This window comes from Coenobita brevimanus, chromosome 55 (assembly GCF_032717465.1).
Source record: "Coenobita brevimanus isolate Jiangsu-jjx chromosome 55, ASM3271746v2, whole genome shotgun sequence".
NCBI lineage: Eukaryota > Metazoa > Arthropoda > Malacostraca > Decapoda > Coenobitidae > Coenobita > Coenobita brevimanus.
This window is the reverse complement of record NC_137008.1, coordinates 3,445,459-3,460,458: the sequence shown is the minus strand read 5'-3', so window position 1 is coordinate 3,460,458 and position 15,000 is coordinate 3,445,459. Positions and strand designations below refer to the sequence as shown.

The 15,000-nt window shown below is 43.3% G+C and overlaps 1 non-coding gene across 1 annotated transcript; it reads right to left on the bottom strand.

Annotated features, from left to right (window-relative positions):
• Nucleotides 1–2,104: 2,104 nt before the first annotated feature.
• On the bottom strand, nucleotides 2,105–2,223 carry LOC145401538 (5S ribosomal RNA). The gene has a single exon (XR_013897628.1). It is a non-coding gene; the product is annotated as a 5S ribosomal RNA (ribosomal RNA).
• Nucleotides 2,224–15,000: the final 12,777 nt, after the last annotated feature.

Here is a 15,000-nt window from a genome sequence, read left to right as displayed (position 1 = left end):
TCACCTCTCTTCATTTCTTTTTATAATATTTCTCTCCCTTGTTCTCTCTAGTCCTTTTCTTCCCTCATATCTCCTCACTTTCCAGGTCTTCTTTGACGATGAGTAATGCTGCATGACAGTAAAGCCGAGATTACTTCCTCTGACGGTCACTGAGAGGGAGACATGTTGTCATAAAGACTTTGTAGTTACTTTTAGAGAAGTATATTTTAGACTTGTGGTCGAGCGGCTTTTATATCTTGTAGTAGTTTCCCCACCAGATGTCATGTAGTGACGGGAGAGGTAAAGAATAGTATGGGACTATTTTTATTTGTCTTAGAAATATTAAACAGGTTTCTCACATGGAAAGAGTATAAGTCCCGGGTAGCTACCTCCCTGTCTCGCTATCTCTCTCTCTCTCTGTTCTAAGGCTAATCTCCGTCTCGACCTCTCTCTAGGGTCGCTTGTCTCCTTCTGTCTAGCCTGTTCGGTGGCTAATCTCCGTCTGAGCTCTCTTTCCTAAATTCTGGTGTAGCAGGGGTGTGTCACGTGTGTTCCTCGTGGGTGGACTAGATCTTTCTCACGAGAGGACTGCTGACAGCTAACTGCATCATCTCCTTACTGGCCGCTGTCGTCAGCTTTCCTCCGTGTAAGCATGTTTAGCGCTGCTCAATTCTCGCAGACACAACACCTTCTCACCATTTGACTTCCTGCTTCTATCTGTCTCTCTATCTATCTATTTATCTATCTATCTATTATGATTTGCAATTATAATATGGAGACCTACCACATGTAAGAGTCCTCCATGTATGCAACAGGTCAACTCTGGAACTGTCTCCCTTTGTCAGTATTTCCCACTGCCTATGAGCTCCATTCTTTCAAACGCAGTGTGTCCAGGCATCTCGAAATGAGCGGACCTCGAATTCAGCTCTCTGTTATCTTGTTTTTATTTTTTCTTGAAGGGAACAATCTTACAGGCTTCTGGCGTTTGGTTCCTTCTTCCTTGCATAAAAAAAAAAAGAGGAAACTGGCAGCCTCACGTAGCCGTATGTTCCCTGTAGGACTTCCTTTAGTTCTTCCTTTAAATCCTCTGACTTCAAGGAAGACAGTTCAAGTGACACTTCTGCCCCCTACGCTAGTGACGATCCAAGCAGTTGCACAGAAAGATGGTGCTCTCTGCCCTATAATTTCACTCTCTGCGTGACACTTCTTCATTAGCGATTAATCTGCATATTACCCCTCAAACTCCTAGTCTATCTTACTTATGCATACTCTGTCGGTATTAGAATGTGAATGATAAAAAACAGGAAACTTTAATGTAAAACTAAATCGCTAAGGAAAAGGCGTTCAGGAGCTTCCAGCGCCATCTATAATACAACCCTATCATGTATGGGTATCGTAAAGTATAGCAAGAACCATACAGGACTGGTGTATTGGTATTAGCGGGGGTATTTTTACGACATGTCAGCGGGTCTTCTGGTAGATCAGTAAAGTCTGACTTTATGAAATTCAAATCCTTAAACTGTTCCCTTCCCCAGCGGGGATTTGAACCTGGGTCCGGTAGTACTGCAGGCTGCCTCTCTACCGACTAAGCATTCTTGGCGGAGCAACTGCAGTGTCCACCCGGGAACCAAACCACATATTTCCCCTCTCCTCGCCGTGGGAAGGACCCTGGTGAGGCGCTGTCTACCAAAAGGGGGGCGCCAGTTCCCTCCCTATATCATTTTACTTATAGGACGGCCCTACGGAAACAATTATTTACCTTTGGCCAGAGAGACAGAGGTTAATTAGCAACATCTGTGTCTGTAGCTGCCATGTTAGCTTTTGCAGGGGGTAGTGTAGCTTTTATTTATTAATTTATCTACTTATTTATCTACTTATTTAACTACCCTAAGCTGAGTGTACCCGTCGGGAGGAAGTAAAATAGAAATATGAATAACCTACTGGGTGTGATGGGATTAAGATGAGAAAATATTAAAGAGACGCAAGTAAATAGAGACATGGTTCATTCATTCATTGCCAGACTCCATGTATCCCAAACGGCATGGCCAAGGCTTAGAGTTAATTGTTTTACAGGGAGGGGCACTATTCCTCCACCAACCCCACTTGACACGTAGGGAGAACGTTATGCCAACAGCATCTGGTGTTCCCAGGCGGTCACCCATCCAAGTACTAACCAGACCCAACGTTGCTTAACTTCGCTGATCGGACGGGAAGCGGTGTACTCAACGTGGTATGGCCGTTACAGATGAAAATAGTGTACATTGAAATTATCGTGTACATTGAAATTATTATTATTATTATTATTTCACTACAGACCAAAAAGATGTGTGTAAACTGAGAATAGAGAATAAGAAGGCTCTCCCCCACCCACCACTTCCCCCCGATACAGAAAAGGAAAAAAGTTGGTTTACAATTACATTACGTTTATTTCAAATTTACTGCGTGCCCGTCAGTTTCCTCTCTCTCTCTCTCTCTCTCTCTCTCATATTAAAGAGAATCATTTATAAGGCACAATCTATGAGTTCAGGAAGTTTATATAACAGAGGGAGGAAGAAGTTAGAGGTGAATTAAATTAAGCAAACTTTTATACCCAACTGTATATAAAAAAGATGAGGATGGGATGATACTGAGAGAAATAAAATAAAGAAAGAAAAGAGAATTAAAGAAAGAAGCCTGGAGAGGGAGACAGAGAGAGAAAGATTGGAATGAGGAATAGGATGAACTGATATTGAGGTAGGGAGGAAGGGAGGAAGGCAGGGAGAAAGGGAGGAGAGGGACAGTAGGGAGGAGAGGGACAGTAGGGAGGAGGATGGAGAGGGAGAATAGGGAGGAGAGGGAGAGTAGGAGGCAGAGGAGGGAGAGTAGGGAGGAGGAGGGAGAGGGAGAGTAGGAGGCAGAGGAGGGAGAGTAGGGAGGACGATGGAGAGGGAGAGTAGGGAGGAGGATGGAGAGGGAAAGTAGGAGGAAGGAGAGGGAGAGTAAGGAGGAGAGGGAGAGTAGGGAGGAGAGGGAGAGTAGAGAGGAGAGAGAGAGAGAGAGAGAGTAGGAGGGAGGAGAGTGAAATCAGGGAGGAAGGAAGAAAGGGAGAGTAGGGAGGAGGATGGAGAGGGAGAGTAAGGGGGGAGGAGAGGGAGAGTAGAGGGGAGGAAGGACAGACCATACCATACATTTCAAACCAAAATAAACCCGTTCACACCGACGACGTAATCAAAATTCAATTCTTCCTACCATCAAAAAAATTAAGGACGAGATACTTCAATTTAATAAAGAAAAAATATATAACTTCATTTTTTATGCAAGAAAGAAAGAACCAAAGGCCAGCGGTACAAATAATATCTCTGAATAAAATCGTGTGTGGATGAATAAAGTTAAAATTGTCTCTTTGGGTCGTTTAGAGAGAGAGAGAGAGAGAGAGAGATTGAGACAAACAGACAGAAATAGACAGTGATAGATTAACGTGCAAATAGAGGACGGCAGGCAGGCAGAGAAGGATAGGCAGAGGAGTAGGCAGGAAGAGAGGGATAGGCAGAGGAGTAGGCAGGAAGAGAGGGATAGCCAGAGGAATAGGCAGGAAGAGAGGGATGCAAGAGAACAGGGCAAGGCAATAAATTAGGTATAAGGAGAGAGAGAGAGAGAGAGAGAGCTGGTTGTAAAGGAGGTAAAGAATTTAGAAGAATAAGGAAGCTGGAAAAAGAGAAGAAAATACAAGAAATGCGAGGGAAGAAGGGAGAATGTCAATCTTATATACGTTTGAGAAATATAATACAACACAGAAATTTAAAACAGCGTGGATATGAAAAAAGGAAGAAAAATGGGTAAAGTGAGCTGTGGCTTGGGTAGGAAGGGAGGGAGAGAAGCAGGGAGGGAGGATGGGAGATTGGCAGGGAATAAGAGACACAGGCAGGCAGGGAGGGGACCAGATAACGAACGAGAAAAGTTAAGGCAAGGCAGCTCGAAAAGTGATACGAGAAAAAAGTGAGAAAAAAGAAAAAGAGAGGAAAGACGAAGTGAGATGGGGGAAGAGAAAGGGTGAGAAAGAAAGAGGGTCGGAGAATGAAAGGGAGGAGTACAGAGAGGAAGAAAGTAAGACTGGATGATTGAAGGAAGGGAATTCAGAGTCTGAGAAAGAAGGAAGAATGATAAGGGGTAGGAGCGGGAAGAACTAAAGGTGTGAGGTATATGCAGGTGGAAAGATGGAACACACATAAGAACGAGATTATGTATGGGATAAACAAGGACAAAGAAAAACAGAAATAACGAGAAAGTGAGGAGGGAACTTTGAGGTAACAAGAAAAGAGGGAGAGGAAGGAAGCTTTAACGATGCTGCAAGAGTAATGACTGGATGAAGGGAGGGAGAGAAGTTAGGTAAGGAGAGGCCACAGGTAATGGACACGTGACGTATTGGAGGAGGATGGTAGGGTATGGCTGATGGACTAAGTGATATTAAGGCAGACAGGCAATTGGCAGGACGATGAGTACGTTGACAGGTGGGTGACAGGGCGGTAAGGTAATCAAAGTGGGTGGACAGGTGAGTGACAAAGCGGAAGACAGGTGGGTAACAGGTTAAATTAGTATGTAACCCCTATATATATATATATATATATATATATATATGTATATATATAAATATATATATTAATATATATATTTATATATATATATATATATATATATATATATAAACATATATATATATATATATATATATATATATATATATATATATATATATATATATATAAATAAATATATATATAGGGAAGATCTACTACCGGCCTTGAAGTGTGGAAGGAGTGTAAGTGAGAGTGAGTGAGGGTTGAGAGAGGCGCGGTGAAGTGCGAGTATGGAGGGTGAGATGGTAGGATGTGTGGCGGGGACGGTGGACGTTGGGTATGGATGAAAGATACGTGTGTGTGTGTGTGTGTGTGTGTGTGTGTGTGTGTGTGTGTGTGTGTGTGTGTGTGAGAGAGAGAGAGAGAGAGAGAGAGAGAGAGAGAGACGCGGGTGAAGGAACGGGGCGAATGAGACACTGAGGAAAAACAGACCTGAAATAACATAATACCGCCCCCTTCTCTCTCTCTCTCTCTCTCTCTCTCTCTCTCTGAAAATTGTATCCAGCGCAATATTCCTTCTCAGCATGTGTAAAATTCCAGCATGTTCTAGTCCTATACTCTAGTCACTCTTACTTGGCCTAAAATTACCGTCTCTCTATCCAAAATATTTAGCTGTAACAAGGGCTTCACACTAATACAGTATATGGTGCTAGTCACGAAGAAGTGCTATGGAGAAGATGTGGAGCCTTTGTATTGCTTTTTCGGGCACTAAGGTATGGGAAAAAGGCTGGAAAAGGACGAAAATTAAGCAAATAGAGAAAGTGAGCTGTCTTTAATGGTGTCTCTCTTTTTTGGCGTACTGATTAGTCATACTTGTAATGATGTCATCTTGGAATCATCCTAAACTCTGGTAGGTCAAAAAAATGTTATTACTGTTTACTGCTCCCCGTTCTATAAAATTATATATATATATATATATATATATATATATATATATATATATATATATATATATATATATATATGTATATATATATATATGTATATATATATATATATATATATATATATATATATATATATATATATATATATATATATATTACTTTTTGTCTAGGTATATAATTCCAATCTAAGCTGCGACTTTCAAAAGTATTTAGTCCAGTTTAATGAGTATAATAGTAGTATAGTGATTCTCGATGGCGCGTACGCTAATAGACTCAGCGTCGAATCAACAATAGGAGTGGAATCCTAGATAATTTAATTGCAAAAAACACCCGGAACACGCAACACGCATCCAGTTACCTCCACCCAGTTGCCTCTTTACAGCAGCTCCCAGTTCGGCGCTTAAGTGAGATAATTTCAGGTCATATACTCCATTTTTGCTTACTTTTTAGCTAACTGTGGATAAATGGAACTTTCTGACAGCAACAGTGCAATCAAACACTAAAATGGGCAACAGATATAGTCTTCAACACTGTATTCAACTGAGCAGAACATTCGCTCCATTATGCACCCAACATATCATCTATATAAACATATCTTCCCTCATTCCACCACCAATCATCAATTGCTATAAGGAGGCAGGGAGATTTCTTTTTTTCATAGATTTATCTGCGCCTAAATCTTTTTCCTTCAACAACAAAAGAAACTTCCCGGGTAAGATGGACCTCTCCCTATCAGCAAACCAAACTTGGCACCGGGGAATGAATTTTGCCTCCCTCAATTTTATCAATGTATTCACCATCTCTGGGCAACGGAAAAGAGTCTTATTTTGATTATTCACTTTCCGGTAAATGCAAAACCAAGGAGACCCACCTGCTTTAGGGAACAGAGCAGCTGGTGGACACTGCTCGCTTCGATATGGCACTGTTAAAAGTTCTTGGAACGGTCCTCCTGTCAATGGATGGTTTGCATCTGTGTGTTTCATTGGTAGGGCTGCATCTTCTCTAGACTAGACCCACGTATGTCCACTTTACATCCGTCTGACCGGTGTCCTAATACGGTTCCTAGTGCTTACAGGGCACAGTAGTCATGTCCACACTCAACTGCAATGTTAAAATGGAAAGTATCAGTCATCTCATTCCATACGTCCTGATTCTCTCCTAAATCTCTCTCAAACTACCAATCTTTTATGAATTCCATGGTCAGTCTTCTTCCGCAGGGGACACTATATAAGCTGATGTACAATAATTTCAAGGTTTATTTTGGCTACAATACCTTTCCATCTCAGTCACATGATTCACATGTGAGGAGAGGCAACAGAGGTAGTTGCCACATAATTTACATCTTCTTGCCTTGTTCTGTTACGTAAAAATCTGTAATCTCAGCTTGAAATGGTCGTTTGCAAATATATATAACAGGCTTTTCACCCAGCCATCTGGCTGAAAGGAAGAATCATCTGTCTTTTGGCGGGAATTATAAAAACATATCATTTTTCTTTTAGATAATTCCAGCTTAGATTTAGCAGCCTCCTTACTCTTGGGATTTATGTAGACGCGCTGGCTCGCGCACGCGCGTGCGTGCATGTGTGTGTGTGTGTGTGTGTGTGTGTGTGTGTGTGTGTGTGTGTGTGTGTGTGTGAGTGTGTGTGAGTGTGAGTGTGTGTGAGTGTGTGTGTGTGTGTGTGTGTGTGTGTGTGTGTGTGTGTGTGTGTGTGTGTGTGTGAGAGAGAGAGAGAGAGAGAGAGAGAGAGAGTGGGGGTAAAGAGAGTGAGAAGCCCAAAAAGTTCCTGTTTGTGTGTGTGTGTGTGTGTGTGTGTGTGTGTGTGTGTGTGTGTGTGTGTGTAACGAGAGGGAGAAGCCCAAAAAAGCTCCTGTGTGTGTGTGTGTGTGTGTGTGTGTGTGTGTGTGTGTGTGTGTATGATCCTAACGTTACCACACAATCGGATGAACTAGGAAAGCCAGAGAGAGGATATATGGGCCCCCTCTGCACAAACATCCAAACAAATCACTACCACCACCACCACAACCACAACCACAACCACAACTACAACCAACACCAACAACAACAACAAAGAAAATGGAATGCAAAGAAAACGTATAAAAGTAAAGGAAATAAAAGATTAAGTAGGAGATCGATGATGAGTGGATTTTATTTTCCTTCAAAGGTGTGGAAAACCAATGGTATTCTGGCTGGCTGGCTGGCTGTGTCTGTCTGTCTGTCTCACAGACAGACAAACAGACACACACACACACACACACACACACACACACACACACACACACACACACACACACACACACACACACACACACACACACACACAGGAATTTTCTGTCTGTCTGTCTGTCTGTCTGTCTCTCTCTCTGTCTGTCTCTCTCTCTCTCTCTCTCTCTCTCTCATACACACACACGCACACACACACACACACACACACACACACACACACACACACACACACACACACACACAATTTGAGGCCATCTCTTGCCATTTACTCCCTCGATGCAATGCTATCTTCACGTAACTCTGCACTGAGTGACAAGCAAAATGTTTTCCTGACAACCATATAGACTTTGAATGGTCGCCTGGTTGTCTAGTGGGTCCAGTCTCCTCAGTTGATGTGGATTATTGGAGAGAGAGAGAGAGAGAGAGAGAGAGAGAGAGAGAGCGAATGAATACTTCACACCTTCACCTCAACCATTATGAAACACTTGACTAACGGGGGGTCACCAATTAATTAAGCAGGTAAGGGGAAGCAGGTACTGGGAAACAGAGGAAGGGGAAGCAGGGGAAGGGGAAGCAGGGGAAGGGATAGCAGGGGAAGGAGAAGCAGGTGAGGAGGAGCAGGAGAAGGTGAAGCAGGGATAGGGGGAGCAGGGAAGGGGAAGCAGGGGAAGAAGCAGGTGAGGGGGAGCAGGAGAAGGGGAAGCATGGGTAGGAGGAGCAGGGAAGGGGAAGCAGAGGAAGGAGAGGCAGGGGTTAGGGAAGAAGGGGAAGGGGGAGTATGGGAAGAGGAGGCAGAGGAAGGGAAAGCAGGGGAAGGAGAATGGATGAATGGGGAGGGAGGATGGATAGATGGGGAGGGTGAATGGGTGGATGGGGAGGGGAATGGATGGATGGATGTCCGTAGATCCAGTGTGGTTTAGTTTCGAAGATATCACAGTTTCAACCCTATGTTTCACGTTTCTGCTACCACCTGAATGAAACACAGTATCAGTAGTGTTAAAGCGCACTACACTTAGTAACTACACACTCGTTGTCCTTCTCTTCCCTTCTACTGTATATTTCTGGGTGGGATGAACACAAACGGGGGAGGAGGAGGGTCAAAATTCACCTGTATTACGTTGTGGGTGGTTTGATGTGTTCTGCTGATTACGTCATTATGGTGTCTTGACACTAGAGAACAACTGAATACAGCTTCACACAGGTCAAAGGAAGGCTCAGAAAAAAATATTATAATACACTAATTATGTGTGGCCTAACAAGCAAGTGTTGTCCGAGAGAGGTGAAGTGTTTTTTATCAGAACTTCTATCTATCTATCCATATACCTAGGCTGCTTCCCCCAAAGAAAGGGAGGTAGTCGAGACAGGACGACACACTCCAAATTTACACATCCAAGTACACACATCATTCGTATCTGAACTTCCTTATATATATATTCTTGCACAAGGCCCACCCACTACAAACAAACCTTCAGCATTGCAACCATGCCTTCTCGCCACTCTGACTCGTTGTTAAAGGAATTGCTGGAACGAAACTTGGACCGAACAGTACTGCATGAAAGTATATGCAGTCCCAAGCTCATCTGAAAGTAAAACCCGGGATTGTGAGGCGTTTGTACCATCCATGACGGAGCAGCCTGGCTAAAACAGTGCCATCATACTAATTTGTCTCTCCAGCAACAGGGGATTAATTAAGAAGTTGATTAAACGAACTGAAAAACGGAAGCCCAAATACGGGTCCCTGGCCACGAAGAGGTGGTTATGTGGGACGAGCTCTTACTGTGTGTGTGTGTGTGTGTGTGTGTGTGTGTGTGTGTGTGTGTGTGTGTGTGTGTGTGTGTGTGTGTGTGTGTGTGTGTGTGTGTGTGTGTGTGTGTGTGTGTGTGTGTGTGTGTGTGTGTGTGTGTGTGTGTGTGTGTGTGTGTGTGTGTGTGTGTGTGTGTGTGTGTGTGTGTGTGTGTGTGTGTGTGTGTGTGTGTGTGTGTGTGTGTGTGTGTGTGTGTGTGTGTGTGTGTGTGTGTGTGTGTGTGTGTGTGTGTGTGTGTGTGTGTGTGTGTGTGTGTGTGTGTGTGTGTGTGTGTGTGTGTGTGTGTGTGTGTGTGTGTGTGTGTGTGTGTGTGTGTGTGTGTGTGTGTGTGTGTGTGTGTGTGTGTGTGTGTGTGTGTGTGTGTGTGTGTGTGTGTGTGTGTGTGTGTGTGTGTGTGTGTGTGTGTGTGTGTGTGTGTGTGTGTGTGTGTGTGTGTGTGTGTGTGTGTGTGTGTGTGTGTGTGTGTGTGTGTGTGTGTGTGTGTGTGTGTGTGTGTGTGTGTGTGTGTGTGTGTGTGTGTGTGTGTGTGTGTGTGTGTGTGTGTGTGTGTGTGTGTGTGTGTGTGTGTGTGTGTGTGTGTGTGTGTGTGTGTGTGTGTGTGTGTGTGTGTGTGTGTGTGTGTGTGTGTGTGTGTGTGTGTGTGTGTGTGTGTGTGTGTGTGTGTGTGTGTGTGTGTGTGTGTGTGTGTGTGTGTGTGTGTGTGTGTGTGTGTGTGTGTGTGTGTGTGTGTGTGTGTGTGTGTGTGTGTGTGTGTGTGTGTGTGTGTGTGTGTGTGTGTGTGTGTGTGTGTGTGTGTGTGTGTGTGTGTGTGTGTGTGTGTGTGTAATCCCCCTTCAATCCTATGACCTACTTTATCCTACCCCTCCATCGAGCCTCACTGCAGCGGTACATTATTGGGAGGGTGTACGTGTTGCCTCATTGTCCCCTCTTCATTTATTGACTCATTCAGTGTACCCCTCACCACCTGCCTTTTACCACAGTTCACCACAGCTGGCTACCACAGACACACCGCCCGAATTCTGAGTACCTTTGGAAACCGCAACACATCTTCCTTACCTATTTATTCTGCATGTTACACCTTTTAATCCTCTTTTTAAGACAAACTCTGCCAATATCAAAGCAATATAAGTAGCATAAAAAAGAATATTAAGGTGTAATAAGGAAAATAAATCGCTTAGGGAGAGATGCAACGTAGGCATTTGAGGTTAAGTCATCGCAGGTCATTTTAAGGTCATCTCGGGTAATTTTAGGTCATCGCAGGTCATCTCAGGTCATCTCAGGTCATTTGTCATCACAGGTCATTTTTGGTCATCTCAGGTCATTTTAGGTCATCTCGGGTCATCTAAGGTCATCTCAGGTCTTTAGTCATCTTACGTCATCTCAGGTGATTTTAGGTCATTTCAGGTCATTTTAGGTAATCTCGGGTCATCTCAGGTGATTTTAGGTTATCTCAGTTCATTTTAGGTCATCTTAGGTCATTTTGGGTCATCTCAGGCCATTTCAGGTGGTTTTAGGTTATCTCAGGTCATCTAAGGTCATCTCAAGTCATTTTAAGGTCATCTCGGGTCATTGCAGGTCATCTTAGGTCATTTCAGGTCATCGTAGGTCATCTCAGGTCATCTTAGGTCATCTCAGGTCATCTGAGGCCACACTCCTGTCCCAGCCAAACAGCAAGTGTATCCCAACCACACACCTTTAATCACCAGTCTTTTTTTCATTCCCCTATCCTTTCGTCATGGCTCCAGGTAGAAGGTACAGTTGGCAGCATTTGAACGTGGCACAGCACCAGTGTGTAGCAGAGATCAAGCATTTGGTACACTTGACAGATTTGGCATAATCACATGTTTGTTGGTGGCACTGACATGGATGAGGGAAGGTGTGGAATATGAGTTGAAATGACCAGGTAAACGTGATGCATGAACGTAGGAAACTGTATCTAGATCTCCACTTCACACACACACACACACACACACACACACACACACACACACACACACACTGTCCCAGGTTTATGTGTGGCCAGCTATATATATACACACAAACTAGAGTAATTCTTTCTCCGGGGATTTCTTCAACACTCTGAATATCGTGCTGGCTCAGAAACATCTCTCTGGAATATCGTAAATAAGTCAGCTTTGTACATTTGTTAAGGTAGAAAAAGCATTATTATCTACATTCCAATCATCCCTTGGAATGCAAGCAACAATCTAATTTATATCCAGATCCTCAATTGCACTGATGGGGGACAAAGAATGAAAGGAGGAGAGGAAGAGAAAGGGAGATAAAGTAAAGAAACTGAGGAGAGGGATTGAGGAAGCAGAAAAGGGAATGGAATGAGGGAGAGAAAAGTGAAAGAAAGGGTGGATGAGAAGGGAGGAAGATGGAAAAAGGAAGGGAGAGGCAGAATAATCGTAAGTGGGAGAAAATACAAAGTGAAAAAGTAAGTAAGGAGGCGGTATGAAGGATAAAGGAAGGAAAGGGATAAGGTGAGGGAAGATTGCAGAGAGAGAGAGAGAGATATAATTCAGTATTTGTGCACGTTCCCATGGTTTCTACAATTTTTGTTTTCAGATTTTTTTTTGTACTATACATTTCAGTTAAGGTTAAAAATCTCGTCTCTGAAAGAAAGGCAACGGGAGTGAGCGAAAAAGAGGATATTTACTGCGGTGGGTGAAAGGTAACGCGGCCTTACAATTCCCCCCCCCCTCTCTCTCTCTCTCAAGACAATGTAGAATGTCCAATCATTTTTTTTTTTCTTATGCACAGATAAAGGAACCAAAGGCCAGGAGCCCGCATGATTGTTCCCCCCAAGAAAAAACAGAAACAAGATATCAGAGCGCCAAATTCAAGATCCGTTCATTTCGAGAAGCCTGGACACACTGTGTTTGAAAGACTGGAGATCATAGGCAGTAGGAAATACAGACAGAGGAAGACAGTTCCAGTGCTGACCTGCTACATACATGAAGGACTGGGAGTAACGGTTAACTCTTGCATTAGAAAGTTGGACACAAAAAGAATGAGAGTTTGTTTGCTATACGGGTGCTACATGCCCGTCGTAGTGGTGGAGGGATACAAGCATAGAGTTCAGAGGAGCAGTGACCACTGAAGTAGCGATAGATAAGAGATAAAGATGCAACAGTGCGGCGAAGAGACAGTGGTTGAAGGGAGCCAGTAAGAGGAGGAGAGTCAATGAGACGAAAAGCATTAGACTCCACACTGTTGAGATGAGCTGTTTGTGGGGAGCCTCCCCACACAGGAGAGTTGTACTCTATACAGAGGCGAATAAAACCCGTATATAAAATTAAAACTGTGCAGGGGTAAAGAAGGTACGGAGTCGGCTTAGCACACCTAATCTCTTGGAAGCAGATTTTACAAGTGAGGCAATAATTATGATCTTTCCAAAATTAATCCCGAGAGAATGAAACCCCAAGTATGTTTAAAGATGATGCATAATAGAGTTGGATATTGTTAATTAGTGGGTACTCCTGTGGACGATTTTGTCGGGTTGAAAGATCTGAGAACCGAGTTTTTTGATGCATTAAAAACAACAAGATTACTTTTACCCCAAACAGAGATATGAGCCAAGTCAGACATTAGGTGTGCCATAGCCTCATCCCTTGTTTGTTGAAGTAACTGCTGAGATGGACGCAGCAGGAAGTGAAAGGAAAGGTGAAGGATGGAGTCATCAGAGTACGAGTGGACAGGGTTAGATGTACAGCTTAGAAGGTCATTGATGAATAGAAGGAAGAGAGATGGTGATGGGACAGAACCTTGATGTTCCTATATGCTCCCCCCTGGACACCCTCAGTAATATAAACATACTATAAACATAAATATACAAATAAGTAAACAAACACAAATAAACTAATAAACAAATGAAATAAAATATCAAAATAGACAATACACAATCCGTTTCACACCCTACACTGTTGAAGCCTTCCTAACACCTTTTCCTTAGCGATTTATTTTGAGATTTGGCTGGTGCATATCCTTTTGTACGCTATGTATGTAAAGTGAGGCGATGTTAAGAAGGATTTACATAACACAGAGGAGGCCAATAACGGGCAATAAGCAAAATAAATCGCTTAGGAAAAGGTGTTAGGAATCTTCCTTCACCGACGAGAATACAGGCCAGAGAGAGAGAAAAAAAAAAAGTTTGAACGAATACATAGCGGAAAAATTGAAATCATCTGAAACACGCATTGGCGAAGAGCGAGTTTTCATTGTCCTTCGTCAGTTGTAAATAAACTTCAGATGGAATTGAGAAGAGGTTTTTATTTTTTTCTTACCTGGTTCGGTGCTTAGTATCCCTCCCAAACACCTCTTCCTTAGCTGTTTATTTTGCTAATTCCACCGTACTGCCCTATTCGGTGTTACGTAAAATCCTTCCACATAAACCAGCCATATCCAAAAATAAATCGCTCAGGATATTTATTTACGGCTCAGCAATTTTCCAGTCCAGCGAAATACTTTGATATTAACCCTGCGCATTTTTGGGGGGAGGAGGGGCTTCAATTAATTTTTTTGACTTTCATTAATTTTACAAAACCATGATTTTTTTTCTGTTCCGATGCGCTTTCAGGATTCCATAAAAAACAGTGGAACTGATTAACTGGGAATGGTTAATCCAAAAAAAAGTTGCGAATTTTTGAGAGAAGGAAATAGGCAAGGAGGGAAAGAAAATGTGAGGGGGGGGGAAGGGAGGGAGAAATGGAAGAAAAAGGTGAGGGAAGTGGAGAATGGAGGGAGGGAGGGAGAAATGAGAGAGGGGTAGGTGGGAGGAAGAAATGGGAGTGAAAAGGTGGGAGAGGGAATGGAGGGAGAGAAAGGGAAGAGGAAGTGAGAAAGAAGGAAGAGGGAGGGAGAGAAGAGAAAGACGTGAAGGAGGGAGGGAAGGGTAAGATGGAAAGGAGGAAGTAGGAAGGAAGACAGAAATGGTGAGAGAGAAAGAGACGGGACGGAAAGAGGAGACGAAAGAGGAGGAAGCGAAGGAAAAGAGAGAGAAAGAAAGAGAGCGTGAAGGAGGGAGGGAGACGAAGGAAGGATGGTGAAGGAGAAGAGGAGGAGAAGGAAGAGAAAGAGAAGATGAGAGAGAGGAGAGAAGGAAGAAGGGAAGAGAAAGAAATTGAAAGATGAGGATAACGGAGGGAGGGAAAGGAAAAGATGGGAGAGAGAGAGAGAGAGAGAGAGGTTGGTCTTTTTCCCTTTCCATTGTCTCCTTTGTTTTGTGAATGTTTTTCATGGCAGTTTTTCTTTATCTGGTGCTCTCTCTCTCTCTCTCTCTCTCTCTCTCTCTCTCTCTCTCTCTCTCTCTCTCTGTCCATACTGACTTCACTAGCCTTATTCCTATCTGTCCCTTTGCAGTCCAAACAAGTCGTTTGTCCACACACACACACACACACACACACACACACACACACACACACACACACACACACACACACACACACACACACAAAGCTTAAAGGGAGAACAAAAATGCAATCTGTATGT